This window comes from Crotalus tigris, unplaced genomic scaffold (assembly GCF_016545835.1).
Source record: "Crotalus tigris isolate CLP2741 ecotype Arizona unplaced genomic scaffold, ASM1654583v1 scf7180000018168.854452, whole genome shotgun sequence".
Taxonomy (NCBI): domain Eukaryota; kingdom Metazoa; phylum Chordata; class Lepidosauria; order Squamata; family Viperidae; genus Crotalus; species Crotalus tigris.
The window spans coordinates 199,833-215,977 of NW_024096861.1; positions in this window are offsets into that span (position 1 = coordinate 199,833).

The following is a 16,145-nucleotide window of genomic DNA, read 5'->3' on the forward strand; positions in this document are numbered from 1 at the left end:
AGGCCTAGCGCCTAGGGAGACCCAGAGTGGGAGTGAGGAGGGAGGAAATAACCAGGGTGAATGTTGCAGTGCCACTGTGGTCGTTGGTAAGGGTGAACAATTGCCGTGGTGCCACAATATTCGTAATTTTGGGATTTGCTCATAAGCACCAGGAGGCGCTTATCATGTAACTTCAAATGTTTGCTAAGGGAATGCTTGCAACTCGGGGATTACCTATAATCTATGGAAGGGTTTGAAATTTATTGAGGGAAGATTGCCAATGTTATATGCAACACACTTGGTGTGCAAAATCTTCTTTTGTATCTATTGATCAAAGAATTGCAGGGTGAATATGATAACCTTAACCTATTATTCCTTGTCCATAAATATTAGTTTAACTTGCCTTTGTATGACTAATGATGCTTTGTATTTTTAATCTGCATACTAAAACAGTAACATATTGAAAGAAGTGAACAACAAATATATATATCACAAGATATTGAACTTAGCCTTGATTGTCTGCTTTATTAACCTGAAACATTTTGGAAATGGTTTGTAGTTAAAGTTATAAGCGTGATGTATACAGTAGAATATTACATTCAGATGAATCTCTTACCAGCAAATTACACAACAGTCAATAATAAAACCCCATATGTGAGTTGATCAGAATTAGTTTTGAATTAAATTAGAGTTTTGATTCCCATTTTTATACTTCCCATTTTTATTAAGAAAATAACCAGTATTGCTCATAGGAATAACACACCAAGACTTATCTTTTTAGAAGCAATAACAATGATATTATCTGGCATCCTTTCAAGTTTCTATTTACTCTTCAAAGTGTTGTAGATGTATTTTCCTAGCAACAATATACTGTTTTGAACTATGCCAGCTATTATTCAAAATGTTTTGGTTTGAGTTGGTCTTGGATAGGTATCAGGATGACGGACAAACACTGTATTAGCAGTATCAATTTGCATTTGGGATTCTCTTGGAAACTATGGGGGCTGGTTCATGACAAATGCCTGTAATTCAAAATTTACCACTACAGTTGAGATTATTGCACATCCATGTAGAAATATATTCAGGTGGACCTTTGAGTGAAATAATATAATTATGGCAAAGCCAATTCCTTATCTGTGCAATGAGTCATATAAGAGCATTTCCAGGATATTGATTTACACAAAAATTAACTAAATGGAACTAAATAAATAAATGAAATTTCTTGCATTTCTTTGCCCACCCAGCCTTTTTTCCCTATTCCCAGAGACAATCATACAAGTCCTTTCTAGAAATGTATTCCTTTACTTACATTTTGAATCCTGCTAATTAATCAGAGTTCTCTTCCATGTTAGAAGTATGAATTTTTCTATCAATGCATAATATGAATTAAATGGAAGACCCAGGGTCTTGCAGTAAAGCTGAACAGATATCAATAGTGTTTGTTTCAGTTTTAACCCAAGCAACAAGCATTCTCTTCTGTAGGTGTGCTTCCGTTCATAAGCATTGTCTTACAAATTCTTACATTTGGGGTTTTCCAATGAAACTCATTACTGAGAGAATCACAACAGAAGAAACTAATATGCTGGGAATTCTGAAGACCTTTGGTAGAAAGGTATGATCATTCTGATATGCTACTTAGGACCTTCCTCATGGTATCTTATTGATCATTATGGGAATAGAAAGCTGGACAAGGTTGGCCTTTGATCTTCCAATCTTCTATGTATATAATTGATCTCTATCTGACAAAATGCCTCCAAGCACTTAAGTTATGCCATGGTGAACAAATTCTTAATGTGCTAGAGGCATCTGTTGGTTGAGCATGTATATCTTTTGAAATTCCTATGCAAGTTCTTCAGCCTGAGAGTTTTCTTACAGAAATATTGCCCATCAGATAAACTGGTTCACCCAGTGGTCAAAGAGCTAATTTTAAAACCAGGATGTCAATGTTTAAAGTTTTCCTGCATCCAATAGAAGAGAACCAAGGATTCCACAGCTTTCTTGTATTCCTGCCACAGTATGGAGTGCAACCTGCTCAGAGGAAAGAGGATAGTCCTTACTCATTTACTTTGTTTGGTGATAGAAGGAGAACCAGGTCAAGTGTCCCGGGTTTTATTTCTGTTAAAAGTAACTAAAGAAAAAGGTCTGATGGCATGAACATGCAGAGCTCCTTAGAGTGTAAATCAACATCTTAATGATATGCATGCTATTTTCACAATGATTACATCAGCAGACCTTGCAGTCAACTTCTGAGTCATCAGAAATTATCTCAATTGGCCTTCGCTAGAAAAAAAACTTCAATGGAACTAAGTGGTCATACATAAAGGAGGCTATTGATTGCATCAGAAAATAAGTTGGCAGCCACTGCAAACAAATTATTCTCAAGTTTATCAAGAACATTTAAAAGTTACTTTCTCAGAGAGTATCCAGTCGCATGTGCTTAGGTTTCACTAAAGGCACTCTTTAAAATTACCTCATAGGTCTCCATGAATGAAAAAGTGTGTTGTGGGGGGGGTGTGTGTTTGTGCATGTGTATATGCCCCATGAAATAAAAAGATGCCAAGTAAATAATGGTAAATAAACCAAAATGTATAAATATTTTTTGTTTTGCCAAAAATGTAAAAAATGGCTAAATGCTATTTGTTGTTGCAAAATGTATGTATAGATAGTCCTCGGCGTACGACCACAGTTGAGCTCAAAATTTCTGTTGCTAAGTGAAACATTTGTTAAGTGAATGTGCCCCATTTTACCACTTTTCTTGCCACAGTTGTTAAATGAATCACTGCAGTTGTTAAATTAGTCAAACTGTTCCCCATTGACTACTTGTCAGAAGGTTGCAAAAGGGGATCACATGACCTTGGGACACTGCAACTGTCCTAAGTATGAGTCAATTGCAAAGCGTCTAAATTTTGATCACATGATCACGGGAATGCTACAACAGTTGTAGGTGTGAAAATTGTTCATAAGTCACTTTTTTCAGTGCCATTGTAACTTTGAACAGTCACTAAATGAACTGTTGTAAGTCAAGGACTACCTGGACACTTACTATAGGCTGATTAAGATCATAGAGCAATTCTTACTAAATCTGTCTTCCAGGTATGTTTGGATGATCTTCCAGGATTATGGCCCAACACATCCAGAAGGCAACAGTTTGGAAAAGACTGTATAGACATCTGTGGGAAGCCATAATGACATCACATGTTCCATGACTTACCTGGGCCCAATTCACCTCTTCTTTTCACAGTTTTGTAAAAAAATAAAATTGGGACAGGGAATCTAGGCCCTCCAGATACCGCTAAACTATATCTTGAAAAAGTCAAACGGGGATGGCAATTATGAAAAATATTTGGTTGTATTTCAACAATATCCATTCCTGGAATAATTAAGGGTATTGATTATGGATCCACCTCTATCAAGTTTCATTTGAACCTAGTATTTTTATTTAAGCTAATTTTGCATGTAAAGCGATAAATATTGAATTACAGTATAGCTCTTGTAAATGCTACAGTTTTTTCATTTGATTAAGAAAAGATTAACATGGGTGAGGGAATAGGGAATTACAGTGTTACTGAGATAAGGGAATATTTGCTAACAGATAATATTATGTCAATATTGTATGACATGTCATACTCAGTTTGCATCAGCTATATGGTACCAGATATCTATGCAAACTTTATGATGGCTATTTCTGAGCACACTCTTTGAAAGGCCAAAACTTGCACATCCAGAATGGCAAGTTCAAATTCTTCCTTTTTTTTTCTTTTTAGTTTGTGTGTTAAAAAGGAAAATAACTGACTAGCCCAAATCTTGCTTGCCCTAAATTGTCTATAAAGTATCTATTTCTTCTCTATGATTTTTGATAAATACAAGAATTTTAAAGGACACATGAAAATGGATTGGGCTGGCTGATACATTTGTGGGATATTTCACAAATTGTTTCCATGGTGGTTGCGGCCACTCACAAGCATTCATCACATTTGAGGGCAAGTCTATCTCAATGTTAATTAATTTTATTTATTCATTAGATTTATATGACTTCATAAGTAATTCAAGGCGACGAGCATACATAATAGTCCTTCCTCCTGTTTTTCCCACAACAACTCTGTGAGGTGTCATTCTGCCTGTCAGCTCACAATGTTGATTATTATTATTATCAGAAGTTAGGATTGTGCTGAACATATGATTTATTTATTTATTTTTCACAGAGGAGGGACTCCGGGCAGTGAACAATAAAATGTTGTAATAGAAAAACAGCGTATAAATATTAAAAATTTTGGAAATTTAGAATTTAAAAAGAGGCAAGGATGAATAAAATCTATGAAAAAAAATTGTTAAAAGGCAAAGGGAGGGGCTCTCAGGATGCAAACCGGCCCCACAGTTGTGTGCTCCTCTGTGCCCCCACGTTAGGCTACAGAGCCACATTTTAACTTCTTTTCTAAAGGTCAGAAAAGTGGGGACCCGCATCACCTCCAGGGGAGGGTATGCCAGAAGGCGGGAGCAATGTCAGAGAAGGCTCTCTGTCTTACTAGGGCAGGGGTTCTCAACCTTGGCAACTTTAAGACTTGTGGACTTCAACTCCCAGAATTCAGCTTTGCTGGCTGAGGAATTCTGGGAGTTGAAGTCCACAAGTCTTAAAGTTGCCAAGGTTGAGAACCCCTGTACTAGGATTTGGCTGGTCTATTGTTTCCCATCCAGGCTCCCACAGCTTCCAGGTACCTCAGTAAAACATCCACAGCATCACTCACTTCACCCAGGATGAAGATCTATAACTGAGTATCATCAGCCTACTGGTAATACCTATCCCCATAGTGATGGATGATCTTGTCCAGCAGTTTCTAGGCACCTCATAAAATAGGGGCCGCGAACTGGACCTCTCACGCTCTATCAACACTGATTGAGCCTGGCCTGAGGAAAGGAGGTGAACCAACACAAAACTGTGTCACCCACCTCCAATTTTCCAAGTCTGCCCAAAAGGATACAATGGTCAATGGTATTGAAAGCCACCAAGAAGTCAAGAAGAGCAAGGATGAATGCATTACTTCCATCCTGCTCCCACCAGAGACTGTCCATGAGAGTGACCAATGCCATTTTGGTCCCATATCCGAGTATAAAACCTCATTGAAAAGTTCAAAATAATCTGTTTCCTTCAAGATCCTCTTGAGTTGCAGTGCCACCATATTTTCAACCACCTTCCCTTAAAAGTGGAAGTGGAAGACTGGATGAATATTGTCTAGAATGATAGAGTCCAATGATGAGTAAGGGGGACACCAGTGTCTCTTTCAAAGGAGCCATAAACACATCCTCTAATTCGCCATCACTTGGATCCACCTACCTGATGCCCCTCTTGGGCAGCTTTAACCAGCCAGGAGGGCATGGATCTAATGCACAGGTGGTGGCATTTACATTCCGTGGAACCCTGTCCATTTCCTTAGGTCCAACAGAATCAAACCATTTCCAGATAATTCTGTAAGTCCGTTACTAGGGCATCTCCAAATGATGGTTAGTTCCTCAGCTTGGAAATTGGTCTACTCTTAACAATGACTGTGGTATTCATGATGATGTGACCACAGTTTCCAACCTTCCCTGCTGGTTTCTCCAAAAAGTCAATGAGGAAGCCAGAAGAGAAGGCTGCAAATTGCTGATGTGTGGATTTCAGCTCCAAGAAATCCATGCTGGCTGAGGGATTCTGGGGGATATCTTCAAGCTGCCAAGGTTGAGAAATACTGTGTTTGATGCATATCTTAAATGTGCACAGACATAGAAGATGGAGGGACAGTAGGATTGGAAGGATGCGGTTTGGAGAGAATATGCAGGAACAATCATGTTATTGGCCATTGTTGATGATAGCCTTGATATCTTGATGATACCAGTGAGTTTATTTAAAGCTACCAGATCTGGGCTGCAAATATCAGGTCAGCTATGAGATGGCAGCAAATGGTTACACAGGGATATCAACATTTCTAACTTATTGTTCTCGTCTAATGGTCATCCAACGGTATCAGTAAGCTAATGATATACAGTAATATATCTCCACTTCTGGACAAACAGGTAATGCTATTTTAGTGGTCATTCAGTACCTAGATGCTGTCTAGATGAGGAAGAATAAACTTTGATTCAACCTTAACAAGATGGAGGGGTTTGGGGTTTTGGCCTCTTTGGATCTGATGTTAACTTTGACTCTTGATGGGGTAGCACTTCTCCAGACAAATACTGAGAAGATAGTGCACAATTTGGGAGTCGTCTGGACTCACAACTCCTGCTTGAGGAGTTTTTATGGGGGGAGGCTTTCCCCATATATATATTGCGTGCCAATTGTGCCCATTCCTAAATCACGAGACCTTGCTCACACCTTAGTCACTTCCCACCTAGACTATTGCAACTTGCTCTTGAAGACCACCTTGAAATAACAACTGGCCCAGAATACAATAGCTTGTGCAATAATTGGCATTTCTTGGTTCATCATATTACACTATTGCTATGCAAGCTCAGCTGGTTCCTAGTTTCTTTCTACGTGCAATTCAAGGTGTTGGTTATTACATTTAAAGCCCCTCCATATGGCACAGGGCCAGATTGTCTGCCAGACCATCTCTTGTCCCACTATGTCAGATAGAGTGGGCCTGCTCCAGGTCCCTTCTCTTTAATGCTCCATCTAGTGGGACCTAGGGAGTATGCCTTTTCTGTAGAGGCCTCTATTCTGGGGAACTTCCACCCACCCCCTTGAGATCTAGCAGCCTCCCCCCCTACTTTTCCAGAAAGCTGCTGTTTTTTCTCCAGGCACTAAAATAGCAAGTTTGGAGCCTGGGGAACTGTATAGTTCAGGCATGTCAAACTCGTGACGTCAGGTAATGTTGCATGACGTATTGCGACTTTCCCCCCATTGCTGGCAATGGGGTGGGCGCGGTTTCCATATGATGCATCCAGCCTGCAGGCCGGCAGTTTGACATGCCTGGTATAGTTGGACAAATGTTGTAGGATTCAGTGCTGCATTTTTCTTGTTGTTTTCTTGTTCTGTATTTATTTTATTGTTCTATTTTTATTATTGCTATTAGCCACCAAGAGTTTTGTAACAAGCCTGGCAGTCAAATACATCATATAAATAAATATTATTTTTACAACCTAGAGCTGGCTGCCCTAAGTTAATTAGGATGTGCTGAAAGGAAAAACCCTATTTCAGCCAGAGTTCATAAATACGTTACCTTACGTAACCCTAGTTCTACATGATGTACAATAGCAGCAGAATAGCAGATCATGAGAAGGTTTAGAGAAAAAAAGAAGATGGGGTTTAGAAGATGACAAGTTCTTAGCTATCATATTGCCCAAGGCCTGGTGCATTTCATTATATATTACCATTATTTAACATAATGATTTCTTAAGCCAATTTATTATATTTATGTCAGTTAGGTTATGAGCTGTTTGGTGAAATAATAAATATATTTGACATACCTCATGTGCATTATTACTGAAATATGGGACGGGGGAGCTTGGATAGTACAATGAAAGTGCTGATTTGAATTAAACTTTACTATTACATCAAATGTGCAATCTAAACATAACCAATTTTTGCTTCTCACCTTAATAATTAGACTGTTGTTATTATAGTACCTACAGTCATTATGTTAATGAAAAAAGGGAAGGAGGGAAAACTTCAATCAGAGATAATGCACCTGTTTTGCTTGAACATTTATGCCAGAATAAAGGTATCTTTATATTTGTCCTGTTTTATTGGATTGTTGTACACTGCCCAGAATTGCTTTCTGTGAGTAGGTAAATTGGGTGGGCAAATAAATAAATACTGCTTGATTGTCTCCTCTACCCACAAACAGACAAACAGCTCAATTTCTCTTGCAAAGAAAACTATTACGATCACTGACAAGCAATACTATATGAAGAAAAGTTTGTTACTTTGGGGCTATGCCAAGGGAAAACTCTCTACATTAAAAAGGCTGAGAAAAGACTACTTCTTAATTAAATCCCCTTTTTACTCATTTCTACCAGCAAGATTACAGAACCTCCTCAGACTTTGTCCTTATCATTTGTTTTCTCAGACAAACTCTGATAAGTTCAAGTAGGTCAACATGACACTGGCAGGAGAGTTAAGATAATGCTTCAAGGAAAGCAGATGGAAAGGTAGCATAAATCAAGTGATGTTGTTAGAGTATCTGTACAGACATTGCAGTTAAGACTGCAATTATATGTACATTTTATTCAGTTGCCTAAGTAAACAGGCATAGCATTAAATTGACCATCTGGTGTTACACAGTGCACACCTGGGTCAAGTTCTGTCATTGAGATTTTGGGAGCTTGACAAGTATTTTAATTATTTTAAAATTCTGTGGTGAATCAGATAAATCAGGCACCAAAAGCCTTGAGCAGTTATCTTCAGGAGCATCAGAGTAAGCCAATAATTAAAAATAACTTAGTGATTTCTGTGAGATTTGATAGAAAATATAAATTTAGGTTAGAAAGCTTATTTATCCATGCAACCATTCTATCAAATAGGGAAAGCTGACAAGGTTCATATCTACCCACACTGTGTCCCAATAGCCCTCAGGGAACAGGAAGTTGCTCTAGACTGGTTGGAAGCAATTTGTATTAAGACACCATTTCACTTTGGTTACACGCCCAACGGAACCTGTTTCTTAGACTAGTGAAAGAGTATTTGGAAAATGTCCTAAAGGAAAAATAGACAGCTGGTATGTCTGGCCGGTAAGAATTGGAATGAGCTTTCTGAGCCTTTTTATCCATTAGGGTTTTTTTTACAAAGATGAGACATCTGTGCTTCTTTATCAGCCACATAATATTGGAGTTAATAATCAAGAAACTTATATAAATAGTCCTCAACTTACAATTGCAATTGAAACTGGAACTTCCATCACTAAACAGTTGTTGAAATGCACCAGTTTTTTTGGCCTTTTTTGCCATGGTCATTAAACAAACCATCAGGGTTGTTAAGTGAATTCCAACTTTCTCCATTGACTTTGCTTACTGGAAGTCCCCCTGGGAAGGTCGTAAATGGCAGTCATGTGACTCAGGGACATTGAAACCATTATAAATACATGCCAGTTGCCAAATAAATGCCCAACTTTTGATCATGTGACCGTAAGGTTCTTTGAAAAAAATTAAATGATAGCTATGTACCTCTGCTTTGTTTGAAAATGTGCCCTCTACTCAAAAACAGAGAAAGGAAATATGGGGTAATAAAGAGCATCCTGGAAGGCTGGCAGGAGGGCAGGGATAATTTGCTCTAGAGCAGTGTTTCTCAACCTTGACAATTTTAAGGCATGTGGACTTCAACTCCCAGAATTCCACAGCCAGCAATGCTGGCTGTGGAATTCTGGGAGTTGAAGTCTACATGCCTTAAAATTGTCAAGGTTGAGAAACACTGCGAGAATAGTGATAACACGGAAGAAGGTAGGGAGACAACAGAAAGTTGCTCAGAAAGACAGGAGAGATCGAGGAAAAAACCTCAAGACAGTCCTGCCTTGATTCTTTGTTGTAAGAAGGAAGGAAAGAGAAACTCTATCAGGCTATCAAAATTTTGTTATTCTACCCTATAAAAATAGAGTTGCAATAGCAACTGATCTGGCCTACCTCAACGGGCTAAAGCTTGTTATCTAATATGCTTTATGACTAACCATACCTACCCCAGAGGCCATTTTATGACACCATCAGCAACATGGTCTCACATCTGCAGTGAGGTTGGGGGGGCGGGGGAAAAGGCTGATTCAAGCAGTGTCATGTCATAAGTCTTGCACTTTTTCTACTTGTCAAAATGTCTTTCTCTTTATAAAATTTATAAATTTTAAAAAATCTGAAGCGCTTAATGAAAACCATTTTGGCATCCATATGCAGTCAGTTGGAAAGGCTGTCTGACTCCCTTCCTCCCTTCATCTTGGTTATTAGCTCCAGAGTTTGAGGAGGTTCTATAATCTTTCTGGTAGAAATCAGTAAAAGGGGGATTTAATTAAATGAGTAAAAAGGGGATCTAATTAAGAAGTAGTCTCAGCATTTTTAATTTAGAGAGTTTTCACTTGGCATAGGCATAGCCCCAAAGTGACACATTTTTCTTCCTGTAGTATAGCTAGTCAATGATTCTAATGTTTTTCTTTGCAAAAGAAATTGATACCAGTTTCATCTTTAGTTGTTTTCCATCTATTCATTCTCAGTTCAATATGTCCAAAAGAGCTTGGCCCTTCAGGAGGTTCTCATCTTCTTCATCAGCTGCCTGATGGTGGCTGTTGGGTGCTAGATGACAGCTGAAATAACAGAAGGTGTATATTTCAGACAATCCAGTTGGCTTTCTGCAGTCCACATTCACATGGTACCGATTCTTTTTAGGTGGATCAGATCAAATAAGTCTAGTTTAACAACCTATCATCCCAGAAATGAAGATAGCATATAGCCTTAGGCTCCATGGATTTGTCTGATTTTCTTTCAAGCCAAGTTGCTGGTTTATCACTAGCTTGTGGAATCTAACTCCATAACATTGTGTTGTATTGCTTTCATGTGTGATTCTTGCACCATTCGGCCTCATTCTTCATCTTTATTTTGTAAGTGTTCCTCTTTTCTACTTCTTGCATAACGTTATAAACCTCTATTATGGTCAATCCCTATGATCTTTTTTGCTCAAAATACACTTTTCCAAATCTTATACAGGTAGTCCTTGACTTACAAGTTTGCTTAGTGACCGTTCAAAGTTACAACCGCACGGGAAAATGTGACTTATGATCATTTTTCATACTTATGACCTTTGTAGCATCCCCACCTGATCAAAATTTGGTTCATATTGATGATAGTTGCAGTGTCCCGGGGTCATGTGATCACCTTTTGCGACCTAACAAGCAAAGTCAATGAGGAAGCCAGGTTTAATTAACAACCAGGTTACTAACTTATCAGCTGCAGTGACTCACTTAACAACTGTGCCGAGAAAAATCATAAAATGGGGCAAAACTCACTTAACCAATGTGTCACTTAACAACATAAATTTTGGGCTCAATTGTGGTCGTAAGTCGAGGACTACCTTACATACTTGCTAGAGGGAGTAGTGCTTGCCTCATTCAGCTTGCTTCTTACTGCATCTTCTATATCAGTGGTGGTGAACCTATGGCACAGGTGCCAGAGGCGGCACTCAGAGCCTTCTCTGTGGGCACGCACACCGTCATCCCAGTCCTAGACCTTCAGCTGGGTTTTATAAAACCTTTTCGCTTTAGGCCTCTGCCACTGTATGCAAAAAAAAAAAAAAAAGGTTCAATCAATCAATTTCAAATTCTCAGGGAAAAAAAAAGATCTTGCAGAGTTGGAATTGATTGAACTTTTTAGTCCCACCCAGTCTGCCGTTACCACCACAGCCACCCCCACCCAATGGGCCACACCCACCTGGCACCCGACGAGGCATAAGTGGGTTTTGGGTTGCAGTTTGGGCACTCGGACTCTAAAAGGTTCGCCATCACTGTTCTATATTCTCTTTTAAATAATAACTGGAACTACACATAGCATTCCATGCATGTTAAAACTATAAAAGGAAAGTTTCTCAACTGGAAAAAAAAGAACCCTACTTTTTCATATTTGCCACCGTGTGGAACTTTTTCATCTTAATGTCTGCTAATATCATCCAAAATCTGGCATCCAATAGAGCAGCTCACTCAGGAGGATGGGTGTACAGGCCTTCTTCTACCCTATTCTTCAGATCAGATGAAGGATTTTTTTTTGTTCCATAGATGAATTGATCTCAAATTGCCTTTTAATTTTTATGTGATGATTTTCAACCACCACTGATACTCGGGGTATAATGGAGATTTTTTAAAAAATGGCTACTGGGCAGATCAAAAGTTTTTATTTCTGGCCAAATTCTGATTAAAGATCAACACTTTTTGTATCTATCTTAGGTCTTAGACCTAAGAGAGAGGTTAGAATGAAAATGATCACAGGATTGTTCATGGTGCCAGCAACAGTACAATTTCCTCAACACATAGATGTGTAGGTAGAGAACAGCTAAATGGATATAGCCTTGCCAGAATCTTAGCTATATTTGAAAAGTTAAAAAAAAAAAAAGATTCTTCAATAAAGGAGATGAAAAATATTTCCCACAAAAACCTCAAGCCAATATTAAATCCAACAGGTAATTTGTATGCATGGAATAGGCAGGGAAGACACAGTTTGCAAAATAACACTCAGCCATAACTAAAGGGAAGAATTACATTAATCATGAACTCTACATGTTCATTTCCAGTTATACATTTATCAATTCCATTCTACAAGGTCTGGCCACATTCATTCACATTGTTTACATGATATTACCAAATCTGGGCTGCAAAAATCCACAAGGCTAAGAACAATGAGTTAACTCTTACCAGTTAACTCTTTGTTACTATTGGTCATCTGAATTTTTGCATCCTGGATTTGGTAGCCCTAATATTACATTCTTCCCCTTTCTCTTCATTTCACAAATAATCATTGCATCTACTTTCCTTTCTTGATTGGTTAATTCATGTTTTACTTCTCTTGACATTTCAAGCTGCAATTTTCCATGTGCCATGACCATAAATTCTAACTACTTAGTATAGCTATGGTCCACTGAGGCTGTCACACAACACTTTTTAGTAAGAAAAGAAAAGAAAAGAGTAGATTATATAACCAATCTTAGTTATACTTATGCCACATGGAGGATTTTCAAATAACAGTAAGATCATAAAATTGACCTGGTTTTTTTTTTTTTGCACATAGTAAATAACTACATAAACTAAGTTTCAAATGTGTTTCTGGCACACTGGCCACTATGTGCAAAAAAATCCAACAACCGGTCAATTGTATGACCTTACTTATGCTATCTATGCAAGCATGGAACTCTAACCTAGAGACTAACTTGCCAGTTCATATACTTTTCCTAAATCCCATCAACTAGTAAGAATATGTGATAGATTGATAGGATAAGGCAGGGCTTTTCAACCTTTTCACCCATTGTACCACTTTTAGGATATGGCAACATCTGAGTACCACCAGTCGCCTAGCAAGGTGTCAAAAACTTGATGACCCCCCCCAAAGGAAAAAAGTGATAAAATACAGGTAGTCCTCAACTTACAACAGTTCGCTTAGTGACTGTTCGAAGTTACAATGGCACTGAAAAAAGTGCCCCCCAAGCCACAGCCAAGCAAGACACCTGCCTCCCCACCCAGCGGCGCTCTTCCTCCTATCCGAGGTTTTCATTGTTGTGAGCATTTCTGTTGAGGATTGGCAGTGGGGATGGGGTGGGGGGGTGTTTGGTTTTTATTCCCCCATTTGCTGGATGGTTGCAGCAGGTTTTGGTCACTTCACATGACCCTGGGACACTGTGACCATCATAAATATGAATCAGTTGTCAGCATCTGAATGTAAATCACAAGACCCTGGAGAGGCTGCAACATTCCAGCTGATCGGCGCTTCTTCTGGGCTCAGCAGAAGCGCCAGGATCAGCGCCGAGCTCCAGCTGGAGCCTGGCACTGATCCTGGTGCTTCCACTGAGCCCTGACAGCCCTGCAGCTCCAGCCATCTCTCACTCAGGCTTGTGCGGTGCTGCCACCGGTTCAGCTCATTCCCCTCCCCCACTACCACTTTTCTAGGATGGTTGCGTACCACCTGCCAGGTGCCAATGTACCACAGGTGGTACCCATACCATTGGTTGAAAAGCCCTGGGATAAGGAAATAAACATATTACCCCTCATTTAGATTTTTTAAAACATGGTTTTTGTGTTAGCCATACCTATTTACCGAAGTGTGTGCACAGTCTAGTCATCCTGACATATGTTGTGCATAACTGATCTGAGCAGCTATATTTTCACAGCCTTGTTTCACTAGAGAACTGGGAAATGGGTGTTTTCACAACACAAATATGTTTTTATTATGATTATGTGGGGTGGGAGGAGACTTTGCTTCTCCTTAAGTGGAAAGGGCTATGACCTGAGTGCTGGTGAAATGAAACATATCTGAAACAGAAGGGAGTCAAAGGTTACTAGAATTGTTCTCTTCTGTAAGAGGAGAGAATTCTGTTGCTGTCCATTAACTCTACGCTAGCTGGGAATTCTGGCTGCTACAGCCCTACAAACTAGACCAAGATTGTTTGTAATAGATCTTTGGCTGGTTTTACAGGTAGTCCTCGATTTACAACCACAAGTGAGCTCAAAATCTCTGTTGCAAAGCAAGGCAGTTAAGTGAGTTTTGCCCCATTTTATGACTTTTTGCCAAAGATGTTAAGCGAATCAATGCAGTTTGTTAAGTGAATCTGGCTTCCCTCATTGATTTTACTTGTCGAAAGTCAGCTGGGAAGGTTTGACATGGTGATCACATGACCTCCATGACAATACAGCTGTCTTAAATAAATGCCAGTTGCTAAGGGCCTGAATTTTGATCATGTGACTACAGGGATGCTGCAATGGTCATAAGCATGAAAAGTAATCAAAGGTCACTTTTTTCAGTGCTGTTGTAACTTCAAAAAATCACTAAACAAATTGTTTAAGTCGAGGACTACCCGTATTCACTGGTAGCCTCACATTGCAATGAGCAAGGACACACATTCAATTTCGCAGCTACTAAGATCATTGGCCATGAAGGTAGGAAGGTAGCCAGGAAAATAATTGAAGCCTGGGAAACCAGCCCCTTGTTAGTTGATTTACCACCAGCTTATCAAGTTCTTAGGAGACAAGAAAACAACAGCCAGTTGCCAGCCATCAACATACCAATCAACCAATAGGAAGGCACCACATAAATACAACTCACAGAACAGCCCAAAGCACATACTCCATGACAGAGAGAGAGAGAGAGAGAGAGAGAGAGAGAGAGAAGTTCCCTGAAGATGGGCTCCAGCATGAGTCTGAAAATTCGGAAAAGTAGATTTCTAGTCCCAGTGACCGACCCAGATTCAATCTTGCAACTACGTGTATTCTCTAAAACAGGGATGTCAAACTCAATCTCACTGAGGGCCGCATCAGCATTGCGGTTGCCCTAGGGGGGACCGGGTGGGTGTGGCCAGAGTGGGTGCAGCTTAATGGGTGGGGATGGATGAAGTGGGTGTGGCCTACTGGGTGGGCATGGCCAGTTCTACATCATTCACGTCAAGGGTACCTGGGGGGGGGGGCTGGGCAGGAGTGGGACAGATCTGAGGGTCTCTGGCAGAAGGAGGTGGGACCGGGGCAAGGGCCAAGGCATGGTCCACTGGGGCAAGTGCCAAGATGGCCACCACAGAATTGTACATTGGCTCTCGGCTGGCCTGGCCCAGGGCCAGGGCCAAAGCAGCAGGGGCCATTCCCTCACTGTTTCCAGGATGGCTTCATGGGCCACATGAAACCACTTCGTGGGCCGCATCTGGGCCCCGGGCCTTGTGTTTGACATGTCTGCTCTAAAAGGAAACTTTCCCAGAACCCATTCCAAACTGCAGCTGTCCAGATTCTTTAAGAGAAAGAGTAAATATTAAGCTGACATGAAAGTAATACATGCCTGTGGCACAGGTATAGTTGTAGTTGATGTGTAACCAATGAGAATCAAACTCATCTTTATTTCACAATGAAACTAATGCATCAAAAAAGGCTTAACATGATCTAAAACCTCACGGTGCTCTCCTCTGGCAGAAACATCCTCTGAAAAGATAAGCCTTCACTTTTTACTAATAAGACCAAATACATTCCTGAATAGGTATCTCTGTGCCCTTGTATGACCTGTTCTTGCTGGCTTCTTTACTTTCCCTTCTGCCTCTGGAGATCTTTTATCAGAATTTACAGGACACTTCTCCTGCAAAAGGCACAGAATATACCTTATTAAGCATTTCAGCTTGACTTTTGTAGATACTTGATAGTAGATCTAACTACTTAAACCGGAATTAATCTTTATTAGAAACTTTGCTTTAAAACAGCAAAGTAATCTTTGACTTACAACCACAACTGGGATCAGCCACCAAGAAATGCGGTCATAAAGCAAGACATCATGTGACCATATCACTTAGTGATTGCATACTCAAAAATCCCTGTGGCCATTGTTAAGCGAATCTTATGAGTCGTTAGCTGAGGATCCACCCTCATCCAAGCCAATCAGGATTTGGTTCCCCCCAGCCCTGAGCCTCAGTAAGATAAGGAAGCGCCTCCAACTCCCTCCATCCATTTATCGCTTCCCATTTCTGCCTCTTTGGTTGCCCTGCACCCTGCCTT